At 50.4% G+C, this 15,688-nt stretch overlaps 1 protein-coding gene across 2 annotated transcripts in view; it reads right to left on the reverse strand.

Annotated features, from left to right (window-relative positions):
- FHL2 (four and a half LIM domains 2) overlaps positions 1 to 15,688 on the reverse strand; it is an 84,971-nt gene that overhangs the window by 35,482 nt on the left and 33,801 nt on the right. The window contains exon 1 of one of the 2 annotated variants that reach the window (XM_062210029.1): positions 5,788 to 5,835. The exons of the other annotated variant lie outside the window; for it this stretch is intronic. The gene's annotated coding sequence lies outside the window, so the exon portion shown is untranslated. Of the gene's footprint in view, positions 1 to 5,787; positions 5,836 to 15,688 lie in introns of those variants that run through there. 2 annotated transcript variants of the gene reach the window in all.

The following is a 15,688-nucleotide window of genomic DNA, read 5'->3' on the forward strand; positions in this document are numbered from 1 at the left end:
CTTTCCAGTGGAAGGAAGCATCAATACACAAACACGGCTCACCCCAACACCGTTCCCACTACTCTAGCAGCATTGTTTTTTCTTCCCCACCCCTTTTTTTCTATTTGACAGATAGAGTTAGACAGTGAGAGAGAGAGAGACAGAAAGAATGGCCTTCCCTCTGCTGGCCCACCCCCCCGAAATGGCCACAATGGCCGGAGCTGTGCTGATCCGAAGCCAGGAGCCAGGTGCTTCCTCCTGGTCTCCCATGCGGGTGCAGGGGCCCAAGCGCTTAGGCCATCCTCCACTGCCACCCCCCCCCCCCCCCGGGCCACAGCAGAGGGCTTGGACTGGAAGAGGAGTAACTGGGACTAAAACCCGGCGCCCATGTGGGATGCCAGCACCGCAGGCGGAGGATTAACTAAGTGAGCCATGGCGCCGGCCATCCCCACTAAGTTTTATTTGTTTGTGAGGCAGAGTGATAGAGAAAGAGGGAGAGAGAGAGAGATCAAGATCTTCCATCCACTGGTTCACTCCCCAAGTGCCCGCAACACCTGGAGTTGGAGCAGGCGGAAGCCAGGAGCCAAGAATTCCATCTGCGTCTCCCATATGGGTGTCATGGACCTAGTTACTTGGGCCATCAGCTGCTGCCTTCCCAATAGCAGAAAGCTATATCACAAGCAAGGAGCTGGGACTTGAACCGGCTCTTCAATATGGGATGCAGGCACTGCAGGCAGCAGCCTAAGCAAGAAAGTGAGCCGTCAGCTCAAGAGACGCTGGCTTGTTGTTTTTAAAAACAGAACATATCTGGAATCCATTTAAAATCCATTTTTAGATGGTGGGACTGTAAACTATTTGAGACGGTAAGGTATGAGGCAGATTGTGCTTATCATTGTATAATACGATAGTTATGGATGAGCTTAATAAGCCTTTACTGAGCACATACATCTGTAGGGAGCTAGTATAATGTTCCACATAACCTGGTACCTTGCAAAAACTATGGAAAAACCTTAATTAGTCTCTGACAGCTTTAAGAGACGCCTGAATGCCGTAAACAGCTGTCTTCTGAATGAGTTTTTTTTTAAGGCTTTTTTTTAAAATTTATTTATTTATTTGACAGAGTTAGACAGTGCTGAGTGAGCCTTTGAATACCGAAGAGTGAGAAGACTCGGGAAAGCAGCGACCTTCAGCTCTCTTGCCTGAAGTGTGCATGACCACGAGTATTCCAGCATTCTGATCTCTGGACTTTGTCATCCAGCCCACAAGCGTGTACCCAGCAAGCACGATTTCCCAGGAATGGTGTTAGGCACTGGGAAACCGAGAAGAAAGATCCCTCTCTGAAGGACTTCCAGTTCAGTTCCAGCTCACTGGAATCTAAAGCGCTGTTCAGCGCCTATCTTGACGTTTCATCTCAAAACATACCGGTTCAGTGGATGCGAGGCAACCCAGGGCTCTGCAGGCTGGGGACGGAAGGCAGGCTGCCTCAAGCTGATGGACCACAAGGCTGCGGGGGTTGAGGGAGAGGCTCCACCCTGTGGCCCTCGACTGTCTTCTTAGGAAGGTTTGAGCAAGTTGTTGACGCTTACTGTTTCTACATCCACAAGATGAAAACCACCACTCTCCTTCACTGGGCTCCTCCCGCCCATGGGTGAAGTTCACTGCTCTCCGACTGCCTGGTCGCACACCTCATATGACCATGGCCAGCCTTTTCCTTAGCATCCTCCCAACATCCATCTCTGCGTGCTGCTGCTTTAGCACACTGCATCACAGACCCTGTCCTGATTGGCCTGCACACTTCCTTCTACTTCATTCATTCACTGCCGAATTCTTACTGGCTCCAAAAGTTGTTCATCCAACATGGGAGGATCTGTTGTCTTTTTGACAGCCAGTGTCAATATTCAGGACCTCCAAGGGTGCTCTTGGACATGCACTCTACTTGCCCATAAAGCTGAGCCAGCTGCTTCTCTCACTGCGTGTGGCAGGTGTCCCTCGGCTCACTCAGAACCACGCCCTAGTGGTAAGCGTTGTGGCACAGTGGGTCAGCTGCCACTTGGAATGCTCATACTCTACCCCGGAGAGCCTGGGATCCAGTCTCACCTCCGCCTTCCAATCTAGCACCCTGCTAATACACCTGTGAGGCAGTGGATGCTGGCAGGTACTTGAGTCCCTGCCACCCATGTGGGAGACCTGAATGGAGTTCTTGGCTCCTGGCTCCAGTCTGGCTGTTGGTGGCTATTTGGAGAGTGAACCAGCAGACGGAAAATCCCTCTCTCTCTCTCTCTCGCTCTCGCTCTCTTGCTGTTTCTTCTTCTCTCTATGTCACTCTTCCAAATAAATTTAAAAATAAATAAGTCTTTTTTTTTTTTTTTTTTGACAGGCAGAGCGGATAGTGAGAGAGAGAGACAGAAAGGTCTTCCTTTGCTGTTGGTTCACCCTCCAATGGCCGCCGCGGCCGGGCACGCTGTGGCCAGCGCACTGCGCTGATCCGAAGGCAGGAGCCAGGTGCTTCTCCTGGTCTCCCATGGGGTGCAGGGCCCAAGGACCTGGGCCATCCTCCACTGCACTCCAGGGCCAGAGCAGAAAGCTGGCCTGGAAGAGGGGCAACCGGGACAGAATCCGGCCCCCCGACTGGGACTAGAACCCGGGGTGCCGGCGCTGCAGGTGGAGGATTAGCCTAGCGAGCCGCGGCGCCGGCCTAAAATAAATCTTAAAATAAATAAAAAGGGGCCAGCGCTGTGGTGCAGTGGTTTAATGCCCTAGCCTGAAGCGCCGGCATCCCATATGGGCGCCAGTTTGAGACCTGGCTGCTCCACTTCCAATCCAGCTCTCTGCTATGGCCTGGGAAAGCAGTAGAAGATGGCCCAAGTCCTTGGGCCACTGCACCTGTGTGGGAGGCCCAGAAGAAGCTCCTGGCTCCTGGCTTCGGATCGGCGCAGCTCTGGCCTTTGCAGCCAATTGAGGAGTGAACCATTGGATGGAAGACTCTCTCTCTCTCTCTCCTCTCTCTGTGTAACTCTGACTTTCAAATAAATAAATAAATGTTTAAAATAAACAAATCTTAAAAAAAAAAAAACCATATGCCTATATGCCTAGGGGAACCTTGAAGTCACAGAGTATACCAATGCAGTTTTACAAAAGCCAAGGGAAGTTGTGACTATGTGCAAAATCCACTTGATTCACCCCACGGTCAAGATGCCAGCCTCGTCTCCTGGAAGACTCAGCCCTCGTCACTAGAGAAAGCTCATGTACTTTGTTCAAGACGGTCATCTGGAGGGAGTGGCCTCTCAGTGTCCCGCCACCTGAAATGCACCCTTGATAAACGTGGCTTTGATAAAACCTCAAGCTAAAAGCACACACAGACACAAATGTGTAAGGTTTTTGTTCTCAACTCAAGCTCAACTTTATGCTCCATGGCACCCGGCTCAGAGAGAGGCTCACCTACTCTGGCCCCACGGCTGACCAATGAAGCCACCTGAGTCACAGAGGCTGGTAACCGTCAGTGCAGGAAAGGAGTAGAAGCCAGACCTCCTGACAGCAAGTCTGATTTTTTTCCACTATCCGACTAGATGATTTCTACTGTTATCAAAAGCGGTTCAACAAGCAAAGTATATGACATGAGACCTCACTGAAAATGCAGGTGCACTTCCAATAAAACTGAGGAGCCAAGAACTCACTCAGCCCTCAAGTTAAAAGGTCTTGGGCCAGATCTCAGAACCACCAGTCACAGGCTGGGAACCTTGAATAAAAGCCGCTTTGATCTCTCTGTGCTCCGGTTCCTCTGTCTGTCAAAACGAGGCTGATAGTGACGCCTACAAATGCTTCCCCGCTTAGGAGGGGGTTCTGTCCTGATGCACTTGTGGTGAGCTGGACATATCACAAGTAGACACAGTGCATTTAATACAGCTGTCCTGCTGAGTATCATAGCTTAGCCTTCCTTAAGGTGCTCACATTAGCCACACTTGGGCAAAAGCACTGAACACAAAGCCTGTTTTATAACAAAGAGTTGCATGGCTCAGGGACACACGCAGATGGGCATTCTGGATGCAAAAACCACGAAACACAGCATCCAAAAACACAGGCGACACAGTTCCCTGTAGAGTGTCGCCGCTCTCCTGCCAATCTCGGGGCCGGCTGGCAACCGCAGCTTACTGCCGGTGGCCGGCGTAGCAACAGTTAAGAATATGGAAGCCACCAAACAACAAGGCTAGCTTGGGAAGAAAAGATCGAAAGTTGGGAGGACGGGTTCTACCGATTGGTTATCGAGTTCATATTGCTATCCCACAGTCATGAAGTGGAAAAAAAAAACCAGATAGCGAGTCCGTCCAGCATAAACCAGGAATCATCTGTATGCTGCTTGGGACACACACCTGCTTCCTAACAGCCCTGGGGTTAAGGCAACATCCTTAGCTCTGATTCTCAGTTGAGATGACTGAGGCACCGTGAGACTGAGGGGATCTGGCCATGGAGGCTGCAAGGTTGAGGGACCTGGATGCGAATCCAGGCGGCACCTCTTTCTGGCTCACTGCACCTGTCAGACTGCACTAAAATGAGGTTGAACAGGTCTGCACCAAAGTTAGCCCTCACCAATATCCTGCTGCGTAGATGCATTTTAAATCACAACAGGCTAACAAACACCGTGAAAGCCCAATTCTGTATATTAATAGGTCATCTTTAAAAATCTGGGATAAACTAAGTCTGAAAAACACGTGACAACATTTCTATATGAGTACACAGTGAAATATTATTTTTTGACCATGGTTTTACTAAAGTTTAATTTTTAGAGTGGGAATTCCTCTATTTCTTAGATTTGCCTCAATTTTTTTTTGTTTGTTTGTTTAAATCATCTTGAGGATACCAAAGCCTTCTCCCTCAAGAATATCATTTTAAAACTCGTGTAGGCAGAGAGTAAATGCCAAACATGTGAGATGCATTTGGAGTTGTTTGGAAGACAGTTCTCCTGATTAGAAGCTCAAATTCTGAATCACGTCTTTCCAAACTATGTTCACGGAAGAACACACAAACGCTGCTAGGGAAGACAGCTTACATTTCCCGAGACCGGGTTAGGCTAGTTCCAGCGGAACCAGGGATTTTAAAGGAAACAGGAACGTGATCGGTGATTCACTTAAAATGAAAAAAAAAAAAAAAAAAAAAAAAACACATTTTCTTCCTGCAATTTCAGGTGTGCTAAGATAGCCCCACAGTAGGACAAGTGACGACTTTTTTTTTCTCTTACAAGAAATCCATTCAAAAATAACCCAGCGGCTCAGGCTTTTAATTTCCGCACGAGTCGAGGCACGAGGCCACACCACACAGCAGCGCAGCCCAGCACGCGGGGACCGCGGCGCCGAGCCGGCTCCGGAGCGGGCTCAGCGGCTACCTTTCCCGCGACCGGCACGCTCGCACCCGCGGGCAGCCTGGGCCGGGGCGGCGAGCGCACCTCGCCAGGGCGCGGACGGCGCGGGGTCCGGCGGCGAGCGGAGACCCAGGGGTCGTCCCCTCCCCCATCCTGCCCCTTCCTCGCTCAGGGTCTCTCATTGTACGGCTTGCCCTCTCCTCCGTGGTCTGCCCCGCCCACGGCTCAGATCCCTTCTTCCTGGGACCCCCACAGCTCGGCCGCCCTCTCCCCTGGTCTGCGCCGTGGTCTTCGCACTCCAGTTCGGGTCCCCTCTCTCGAGGGTCTGCACGCCCCTGCGGGGGTCCCTTGTCTGCAGGATCGCCCCACCCCCGACGCGCGCGCCTCTCCCTGGCACCCTCACGGTATCCACGCGGCTGCTCCCCTCGCGGGTGGCTGGACACCGAGATACTCACCGGGCGGGCGGCGGCGGGTGGCTGGCGGCGGCGGCGGCTCGCAGCCGGCCGAGTGGAGCCGGCGCAGCTCCCGCCCAGAGATCCCCCGCCGAGTCATTTGCCCATATAAGGAGACGCACGCCTGGGCGGCGCGGGCGGCGGGCTGCGCGCTGGCACCGCGCACCGGGCGCGGGCGGCGGCGGCGCCCCTCGGCCTCGGGGTGGCCGCGCCCCCGCCGCCGGGCTGCGGGCTCAGCGGCCAGACTCCTTTGTTCAGTCTGCGCCTTGGATCCATCCCTCCGGGTCCTTGTCGCACGCTGGGTAGCTGGGCGCAGGGCAGAAGCCCGTGGAGGCGCAGGGGGCCGGGACAGGAGGGATGGGGCGGCGACTCAGGTCTGGCAGGGGGAGGGCGGAAGGTGTGCTCCTGGGACGCTTGCACCTTGGGGTGGTCTCTGCCGCACCCTGAAGTGAACCCAACAGATGACCAAGGAGAACCCCCTAGGGAGGGGACCCAGGCAGAACCCAGCACTCCAGGGCCAAGGAGACATCGAGTTGGTCCAAATTCCCCTCCAGGGCAGAAATCAAAAGCGAGGTGGGAAGCTTCGCCCACCACCACCCACAGAGAGCATCCACCCTCTGCGCCCTGGACGCTTGGTGGAGAAGAATGGCACCGCGCTCGGCCTGGCAACAGAGGGTACAGCTGGGACAAGGGGCCGTGGGAGATCCACACGCTTGCTCCAGACCCGGCAGCCAGGCCCCACGTAGACGCGGGTGAATGAGTGGGTGGTGTTGGAGAAATTCTGAGGACAGGCATGTTATTTTTAACATTCAGATGCGCTGAGTGTAATGCCTTCTGCAGAGAGGGTGGGAAGAATTATCCAATTGCTTTCTCTCGGCTGATAGTCTCTGCTCAAGGCCATGGGCGTGATGACCACGCCACCCAAGACCCCACCTGCAGACTGTCAGGTAGCCAAGCCCTGCAAGATTCTTCCAGGGTCATCCCCCTAATCACTCAGGTGGAGTGAGGCTTGGCGCAGACAGGAGCAGAGCCAGAGTGCGTTCGGGGAACCCAGCCCTGTCCTCATCCTAGGTCCCCCACCCACCTGCCTAAACCTCTGGTTTCTCATCAAGAACCCGTGCATGGGGCACAGGATCTCAGTTACCACTCAAAGTCAAGGCAGACCCGAAACTTGAAATTCAGCAGGAAGTGTGTGTAGAAAAGGCTACCTCATTTGACACCTGGCTACATTGTTTTCTGTATAACTGCAAATCACCCAGCCGTGGCCTAGTTCCCCAGCAGTGAGTCATAAGCTTCAGTTGGTAAAACATTTTTAAAATGATTGAGCTGTGGCACAGTGGGCTAAAGCATCCCTTATGGGCGCCAGTTCGAATCCCAGCTGCCCCTCTTCCAATCCAGCTCTCTGCTGTGGCCTGGGAAAGCAGAAGATGCCCCAAGTCCTTGGACCCCTGCACCCACATGGAGACCCAGAAGAAGCTCCTGGCTCCAGGCTTTGGATTATCTCGGCTAAGACTGCTGTGGCCATTATGAGAGTGAATCAGCAGATGAAAGACCTCTCTCTCTGTCTTTCCCTCTCTTTGTAACACTGCCTCTCAAATAAATATTTAAAATATTTTTTAAAAATGATGGAGCATTAAGTCTGCATTTATCTTCTTTTGCTTTTGTCTTTTTCCATTTTACTTCTAAGGTTTTCCAATTTGTGTTTAACTCGTTTATTATATATTTATTACTCTAGTTATTTAGTTCTCTAATTTTTCATTACCATGTTAGCTGTGTCATACAGATTCTGGTAGGCTGCATTTCTTTCTTTCTTTCTTTCTTTCTTTCTTTCTTTCTTTCTTTCTTTCTTTCTTTCTTTCTTTCTTTCTTTTTTTTTCGGACAGTGAGAGAGAAAGACAGAGAGAAAGGAGAAAGGTCTTCCTTTTTTTCCGTTGGTTCATCCCCCAATGGCAGCTACAGCTGGTGTGCTGAGGACGACGCACTGCACTGATCCGAAGCCAGGAGCCAGGTGCTTCTCCTGGTCTCCCATGGGGTGCAGGGCCCAAGCACTTGGGCCATCCTCCACTGCACTCCCGGGCCACAGCAGAGAGCTGGCCTGGAAGAGGAGCAACCGGGATAGAATCCTGCGCCCCGACTGGGACTAGAACCTGGTGTGCCGGCGCCGCTAGGCGGAGGATTAGCCTATTGAGACAAGGCGCCGGCCATGCAATTCTCTTTATTATTAAGAAACTTCGTCAATTTAATTTTGCATTTTCCTTTTGACCTAAGGGATACTGGGACGTTAGAAATGATTCTGTGGTAATATAGCTAACGAAACCCAGGCTCTGAAGACACACCTACCCAGTTTCTACAATAACACTGCACAAAGAAATGGCCGCGACAGCCAGATCTGGGTCAGACCAAAGCCAGGAACCAGGAACTCTTTCCTGGTCTCTTACATGGGTGGCAGGAGCCCAGGGACTTGGGCCATCTGCTGCTGTCTTCCCAGGTGCATTAGCAGGGAGCTGGATTGCAAAGTGGAGCAGTCAGGACTGTAGGCATTGCAAGCAGCAGCTGAACCTGCTGCGGTACGACAGTAGTTCCCTTATTTGGATTCTTATGAAAGAAAAAGTACTAAAAATACGTTTTTAATAAGAATCTAGGAAAATGGGACACTGACAGCATATTCAATGGTATGAAATTGTTAGTTTATTTTCAGTGTGATAATGGGAATATATGTACCCTTTCCTCCTCTTTTTTCTGAGATTTTCCTTTTCAGGAATAGTGTCAGGATATACACCAGTGAAACATGGGTTGTTTCAAAATAATTCGGGGTGGGCTGATCTATACGTGAAATAGCGTCAACTATAGGTGGATTGTCAGCCATAGCCGAAATGTAATGATGGATATGTGGGGGTTTGTTCTAGTAGTCTCTCTCCTTTTGTAATGCTTGAAAAATTTCCTAATGACAAAAAATTTAAATTAAAAATGCACATACTCTTTGCCCCTATGCCAGCATTTCCCCTTACAGGAAATTACCTTGTAGGTACACTTGCTCATGTGTATAATGATGTAGGTACAGTAGCATTGAACCGTGTTATAAGTGCAGCCACAGGGGTGTAATTAAATATAGCATGGGGCATTTTAAAACTATTTGTGTGCAGCTGTTAAAAAGACGGAAGTAACTCTGTTTACCAACATGGCAGGATCTCCAAGATGTGTCAACTGAGAAATACAAGCAGAGAACGCTGGGTAGATAGCACCCAACCTTGTGTGTGCATGAACAAAGGAGGGCGGGGAGGGGGCCAGAATCTACTTGCAAGTGGCTGCTTTTGGAGAGAGCTAGGGAGTTGGGAGTCAGGGGTGAGAAAGGACACGTGTACACTCTTTCGTTTCTTGTGAATTTTGATCTAAAGAAATGTAAACCCAAACCAGAAACATTTTGAAAGGAAAAGCAACATATGCTCCCTCCTTTAAGAGAAACAGCAAACAAATGCTGAATGAGATTTTCTAGAAAGTCAAGGGAAGCTAGCTAGAGATAAAGGAAGGGGGGTATACACTCTCTAGGTTTAATGGCACACGTGCTTTGGGGAACCCTGTCGTCAAAGGATAAGTGATTAAAAATTAATTTTCATGAGACAATCTGGGAAAATAAGTTTTGCAAAGCTCTATCTTGTATGTTGTTATATTCCTAAGACCCAACTAAAGTGCCTGGTGGGTGCTGTGTTCTTAATAAAGATGTGCACTGAGGGGCCGGCGCTGTGGCATAGCGGGTAAAGCTGCCTCCAGCAGCGCTGGCATCCCATATGGGCGCCGGTTTGAGTCTTGGCTGCTCCACTTCTGATCCAGCTCTCTGTTGTAGCCTGGGAAAGCAGTAGAAGATGGCTCAAGTCCTTGGGCCCCTGCTCCCACATGGAAGACCCGGAAGAAGCTCCTGGCTCCTGGCTTTGGGTCAGCACAGCCCAGTCTTTGCGTCCAGTTGGGGAGTGATCCAGTGGATGGAAGACCTCTCTCTCTTTCTCTGCCTCTCCTTTTCTCTTTGTGTAACTCTGACTTTCAAATAAATAAATAAATCTTAAAAAAAAAAAAAGATGTGCACTGAATGAATAGTGGATCACAGAGGAATTTGTGGCAAGTCTTCCATTTTGTAATTTTTCCTCATATAGCACATCAAATATTCTATAAAATGTAACAATCTCCATGACAGTTAGTTCCATCTCTACGTATGGCCTGGATTTGAGTCCCCGTGGTACTGGCTCTGTGACTTGTGGTAACCACAAAACCTCCCTCACTCTCTGTCTGCTCATTTGTAAAATGGGCTAATTGAGGGCAGTGTCATGGCCCAGCAGGTTAAGCCACTGCCTTTGGTGCCGGCATTCCATATGAGAGCCATATTCGAGTCCTGACTGCTCCACTTCTGATCCAATTCCCTGCTAATGCACCTGGGAAGGCAGTAGTTCATGGCCCAAGTGCTTGGGCCCCTGCCACCCATGTGGGAGACCAAGACGGAGCTCCAAGCTCTTGGCTTCAGCCTGGCCCAAGTCCCAGCCATTACATCCATCTAGGAAGTGAACCAGTAGATGGAAGATCTCTCTCTCTCTCTCTCTCTCTCTCTCTCTCTTTCTCTCTCTCTGTAATGCTTTCAAATAAACAAATAAATCTTTAAATAAATAAAATAACATTAATGGACTAATGACAGATACTTTAGGAAACTACTGTGAAGATCTTTCAAGTTGCTTTATTTAAGCCACTCGGCACCATTGGGAGAGCGGCTTGGCGGGTAGTAGGTCCTCACTGAACATGTGCTTCTATTCAGTGGTGGAGGGGAAATACGAAATGGCTTTTATTTGTATCAGAAGCAAGAATCAAGATGGGCTGCTTGCAAGACAATGTCTCTGCTCTTGATAAAAGCAAGCTTGGGAAGAACAAAAAGGGGGGGGGGGGGGGCGAGGCGGGAAGGAGTTCCTGGGCGAGGCACAGGAAACTGTGATGGGCAGGCAAGTCCTTCCTTGATGTGCTGCTCTCTCCCGGGATTCCCTCACCAGCCACCGACCCCCTTCCTCTCTGCCGGTGGGTTCCAAGCAGGAAAGGAGGGAAGAGGAAAATCCTTTTTGCAGCTTGCTCCTGGGAGCCCTGGAAACTGCTGCTGGCACATAGCTCAGACCTGCTCCTGTCTGAACAAGCCCTCCGGGTGTTCTCATGACTGCGAGTGCCTTGAGGCGAAACACCACTTAGGGCTTCCCACTCTGGGCACCCTAAGTCACCAGGAACCTGCAGAGATGTCAGGTTCAGGAAGGGGTGGACAGAGCCAGTGCAGATAGACTAAAGGTGGACTCGGGAACTCAGCCCAGCGACCAGCATTCCTTGGGCTGTCTGGGACAGCACAGGAGGGGGCACAGGTAGGGAGCACTTCCTTCCACCAGACCTGGATGATTTGCTCTTGATTCAGAGGGGCTCGTTAATTGCCTCACATGGTTGGAAGGTGAGTAAGTGTCTCAGATCGTCAAGCTGGTGGGAAGAGGGCAGGACTGAGCAAACCAGTGGGAGTGATGCCATGGGCCCAGGGAGGAGGCAGGTCCCTGCCTGCCTGCCCACCACACTGTGCCAGGCCCACCGTGGGGCTCCCAAAGCCGCATTCCATTGTTTTAGAAGCAATGTTTGCCTGGATCAAGCAGGAAAACGACTCCCAGCCAGCAGAGTGCCCTCCCGCCCGTGTCCTGGTGCAAACGTGCCCAGGGACCCCAGGGCCTTCCGCCCGTCCCGCTGCAGAGCCGCTAACTTGGAGGAACTGGCTCTGGTTACAGCTCCGATCCTGTTGCATCTAAGCTTTGTTCCTTTGTTTGTTGGACTTCCAGGAAAAAGCTGGGCTCCCCAGAAAGGTCAGCTTTGCCTGCCCCTCTTCCTTCTGCCATACTCTGGTTAAGAGCAAAAATGTCTGGCTCTTTCTTGCCATACAGAGTTTCCATATCCCTTTTTCTTCTTTCTCTCTTTTGCTCCAACTGATTTCATGGGTGCAAATAGTCAGCGTTCAAAGCCTCAAAACATGCCTGACTTAGAGCCAAATCCACAAACGACTTGGTGATTCTGAGTTTCCCATGTGCGTGGTTAAAGCTTCCTTGGAGCATATGATACAAGTTTCCATTGCGGCTTCGATAACTCAGTGAGAAAAGTTCTGTCGGTACACGAATGCCCAATAAGATGGACCCATTTGCACCCTCAGTTCATATCCATCCATGAAGGTGACTTGAGTGCAGCAGATGAACCCTGCTTCTAACGTGAACTCTGCAAGAATTTGTTGCTCATTTAAGATCCTTTTGTAGGGGCCTGCGCTGTGGCGCAGGGGGTTAGCTCCCTGGCCTGAAGCGCCAGCATCCCATATGAACGCCGGTTCTAGTCCCGGCTGCTCCTCTTCCAATCCAGCTCTCTGCTATGGCCTGGGAAAGCAGTAGAAGATGGCCCAAGACCTTGAGCCCTGCACCCGCATGGGAGACCTGAAAGAAACTCCTGGCTCCTGGCTTCAGATCGGTGGAGCTCTGGCTGTTGCGGCCATCTGGGGAGTGAACCAGTGGATGGAAGACCTCTCTCTCTCTCTCTCTGCCTCTCCTCTCTCTGTGTAACTCTGACTTTCAAATAAATAATAAATAAGTCTTTAAAAAAAGATCCTTTTGTAAATTGGCACACACAAATGTGCATGTTTTGAGAGCTCGCTGTGTCTGATCTCAGCCCTTGTCTGGAGTCATCCAGCCACTTCTCCATTTGCCCTCCTGGACAGCGTTACTCTCCTTGGTCCTCTGTCAACAATTCCAAGAAGTGTCAATGTCTGAGGCCTGTGCAAAAGTGGCACAATACGCTGTTTCGAGGGATCTGTGTTTGCTTCTCTAACAGAACTAAGAAGCACTTTCAAAAAATGTTCAGAGTTTTTTTTTTTTTTTTAAATATTTATTTATTTGGAAGGCAGAGTTATAAAGTAGGAGAGACAGAGAGAAAGAGAAAGAGAGATCCTCCAGCCTCTGGTTCACTCCCCAATGGCCACAATGGCCAAGGCAGGGCCAGGCCAAAGCCAGAAACCAGAAGCTTCATCCAGATCTCCCATGCCGGTGCAGGGGCCCAAGGACTTGGGCATCTTCTGCTGCTTTCCCAGGCCATAGACAGAGAGCTGGATCAGAAGAGCAGCAGCCGGGACACGAGCCGGCGCCCATATGGGATGCTGGTGCCACAGGTAGAGGTTTAGCCTACTACACCACAGTACTGGCTCCTTAAATCTTTAAAACAGATCTAAATAAATAAATAATATGTTCTGGGCCATCCTAGCCATGCAGATATTTTTAGAATATGCTGAGCAATTCCTTTGCACAGAATCAGGTCAGTCATCCACCTCCGCAGGGCTGGAGGGAGCCCCAGGGACAAGGGACTGTCAGGTGTCTGAAATGATCGCCTGCTGTTCAGCTCAAGAGAGCTTTTCTTTTTTTTTTTAGAAATTTTTTTTTTTATTTTTTTTTTGACAGGCAGAGTGGACAGTGAGAGAGAGAGACAGAGAGAAAGGTCTTCCTTTTGCCGTTGGTTCACCCTCCAATGGCCGCCATGGTAGCGCGCTGCGGCCGGCGCACCGCGCTGTTCCGATGGCAGGAGCCAGGTGCTTCTCCTGGTCTCCCATGGGGTGCAGGGCCCAAGCACTTGGGCCATCCTCCTCTGCACTCCCGGGCCACAGCAGAGAGCTGGCCTGGAAGAGGGGCAACCGGGACAGGATCGGTGCCCCGACCGGGACTAGAACCCGGTGTGCCGGCGCCGCAAGGCGGAGGATTAGCCTGTTGAGCCACGGCGCCGGCCAGAGCTTTTCTTTTTTTTGCTTTCCCTTTAACAATTCAGGATTCTGTCTCCATGGCGGTAACAAAACCTGGCTCCCAGAACTTGTTCACACGTTAGGGCCGCCGTTCTCCCTCCAGCTGGGTATGCACGGTGCGTCTATTGCTCTCCATTGCCATGGGTGCCCTGGGTTTCCAGGTTGTGCTAGAAGCAGATGAAGAAAATGCTCAGGAGGTTTCCTTTTTCCTGAGAGTGTGTCTGGGATGCTATCAAGCTGTAGGAGAGGAGTCTACAATCCTGAGCAAGGAGTGGGTCTGTGAGGCCCATTCCTGCTCTTGCTCTTTGCTGCCAGGGGTTCTACCTACAGCCTGCCAGGGAGCTGCTTTTCATTGTGGAACTTCGGGAACTCATGTCCTCACTGTGGGCTGCCAGGTGAGCTCCTGCTTATCTCTAAGAACCCAAATAAAGTGTCTTCCAGCAAGGTTGTGTGGGGTGCTGTGGATAGCCTTGTCTTTGATCATGACACACTAGCTTTCTCTTGTTTGCAACAACAAAGGAAAGAGAGTGCCAACCCCTTATAGGCAGAGATTGAGATGTCTGTTTCCACATGCACAGCACTTTGCAAAAGTCAATATTTACTTCATTTCATTCAGTTTTCCTGCAAATGTCTAAACCAACATAAGGCTGCCATGCAAAGACCACGGATGACACTACTTGAACTAAGCAGATCAGGCCCCTTTCTGGGTGGGACAGTTCAGGTTTCTGAGTACTGGGACCCACCCTGTGGAGAAGTTGAGTTTAAGGAAAGCCCAGGGGTGGGTATTTGTTGCAGCAGTTAAGATGTCATTGAGAGATCTTCACCCCATTTCAGAGTGCCTGGATTCAAAGTCCAGCCTCCATTCTAAATTCCAGCTTGGTGCTAATGTACACCCGGGGAGGAGCTAGTGGTGGCTCAAGTAATTGGATCCCTGCCACCCATGTAGGAGATTCAGAGTAAGATTTGGCTCCTCTCTTTGGTCTGGGCCAGTCCCAGCTTTTGCAGGCATTTGGAGAGTGAATCAGTGGGTGGAAAATCTATATATCTCTCTCTCTCTCTTTCTCTCTCTCCTTCAAAAAATTATTTCTTAAAGCAAAGCTAGAGATGTCAGCCAATGAGGACTTGGGAGTTCTTCTCCTTGGATTGATAGAAGTAACCCCCAGGCTGCACTATCCACAGGTATTCCTGGGCTGAAGATGAGGCTGTAGGGAAGCCCACGCATGGAGGTTCATGGGACACTGTCTCTCACAGGCTCACTTTTTTTCACAAGGGAGTAGCTACTTCTCCTGACCCATTTCTTGCACTGTTTCCTGGCCCTTATTCATCCATGGAGAATGTCACTCATTGAGAAACTTCCTTGATGTCCTCATGTACAAACTAGCCCAGGTCTTCGTTTTTTTGGAACTGAATCCTGTGAATTTCTGTGTTTAAATTCTACTTGGGATAATGTTGATTTTCTTGTGAATGTTTAAAAAACATTTAAAAATTTATTTTTGCGTTATTTGAAAAGTGGAGATATAGAGACAGAGCCAGGGAGAGATCTTCCACTTGCTGGTTCTTTCTCCAAATACCTGCAACAACCAGGGTTGGGCCAGGCTGAAGCCAGGAGCCTGGAACTCAATCATGGCCTCTCACATGGGCTGCAGGGACCCAACACTTGACCCATCACCTGCTGCCTCCCAAGGTGTGCATTAGCAGGAAGCTGGAATTGGGAGTAGAGCCAAGATTGAGCCCAGGCACTCCAACATGGAATGGGGTTGTCTCAACCACTGTGCCAAATGTCTGCCCCTTAGAAACTTTTGTGTATGCAATGGGAGCAAACGCAATAAAACAAAAATTCTGTGTCCTATGGAAATCCCAGTGGGTTCTCTCATCTACTCACAGCAGCATGAGCGTGGGTCATTTGTGGAAGCAGGTCTAGCAACAACACCTTACACACTGCTTCCCTTGGAGTTTGGTGCAGAACACCTCCCTACAACCATATCTATTTGAACGTAGACTCACTCAAGTTGCTGATGTATACGCATTCCTAAAGTAGACTAGACCCATAGAGTCACACCTCCTTGCACTGTCATCGGGGACACC

Source organism: Lepus europaeus, chromosome 13, assembly GCF_033115175.1.
Source record: "Lepus europaeus isolate LE1 chromosome 13, mLepTim1.pri, whole genome shotgun sequence".
Lineage (NCBI taxonomy): Eukaryota > Metazoa > Chordata > Mammalia > Lagomorpha > Leporidae > Lepus > Lepus europaeus.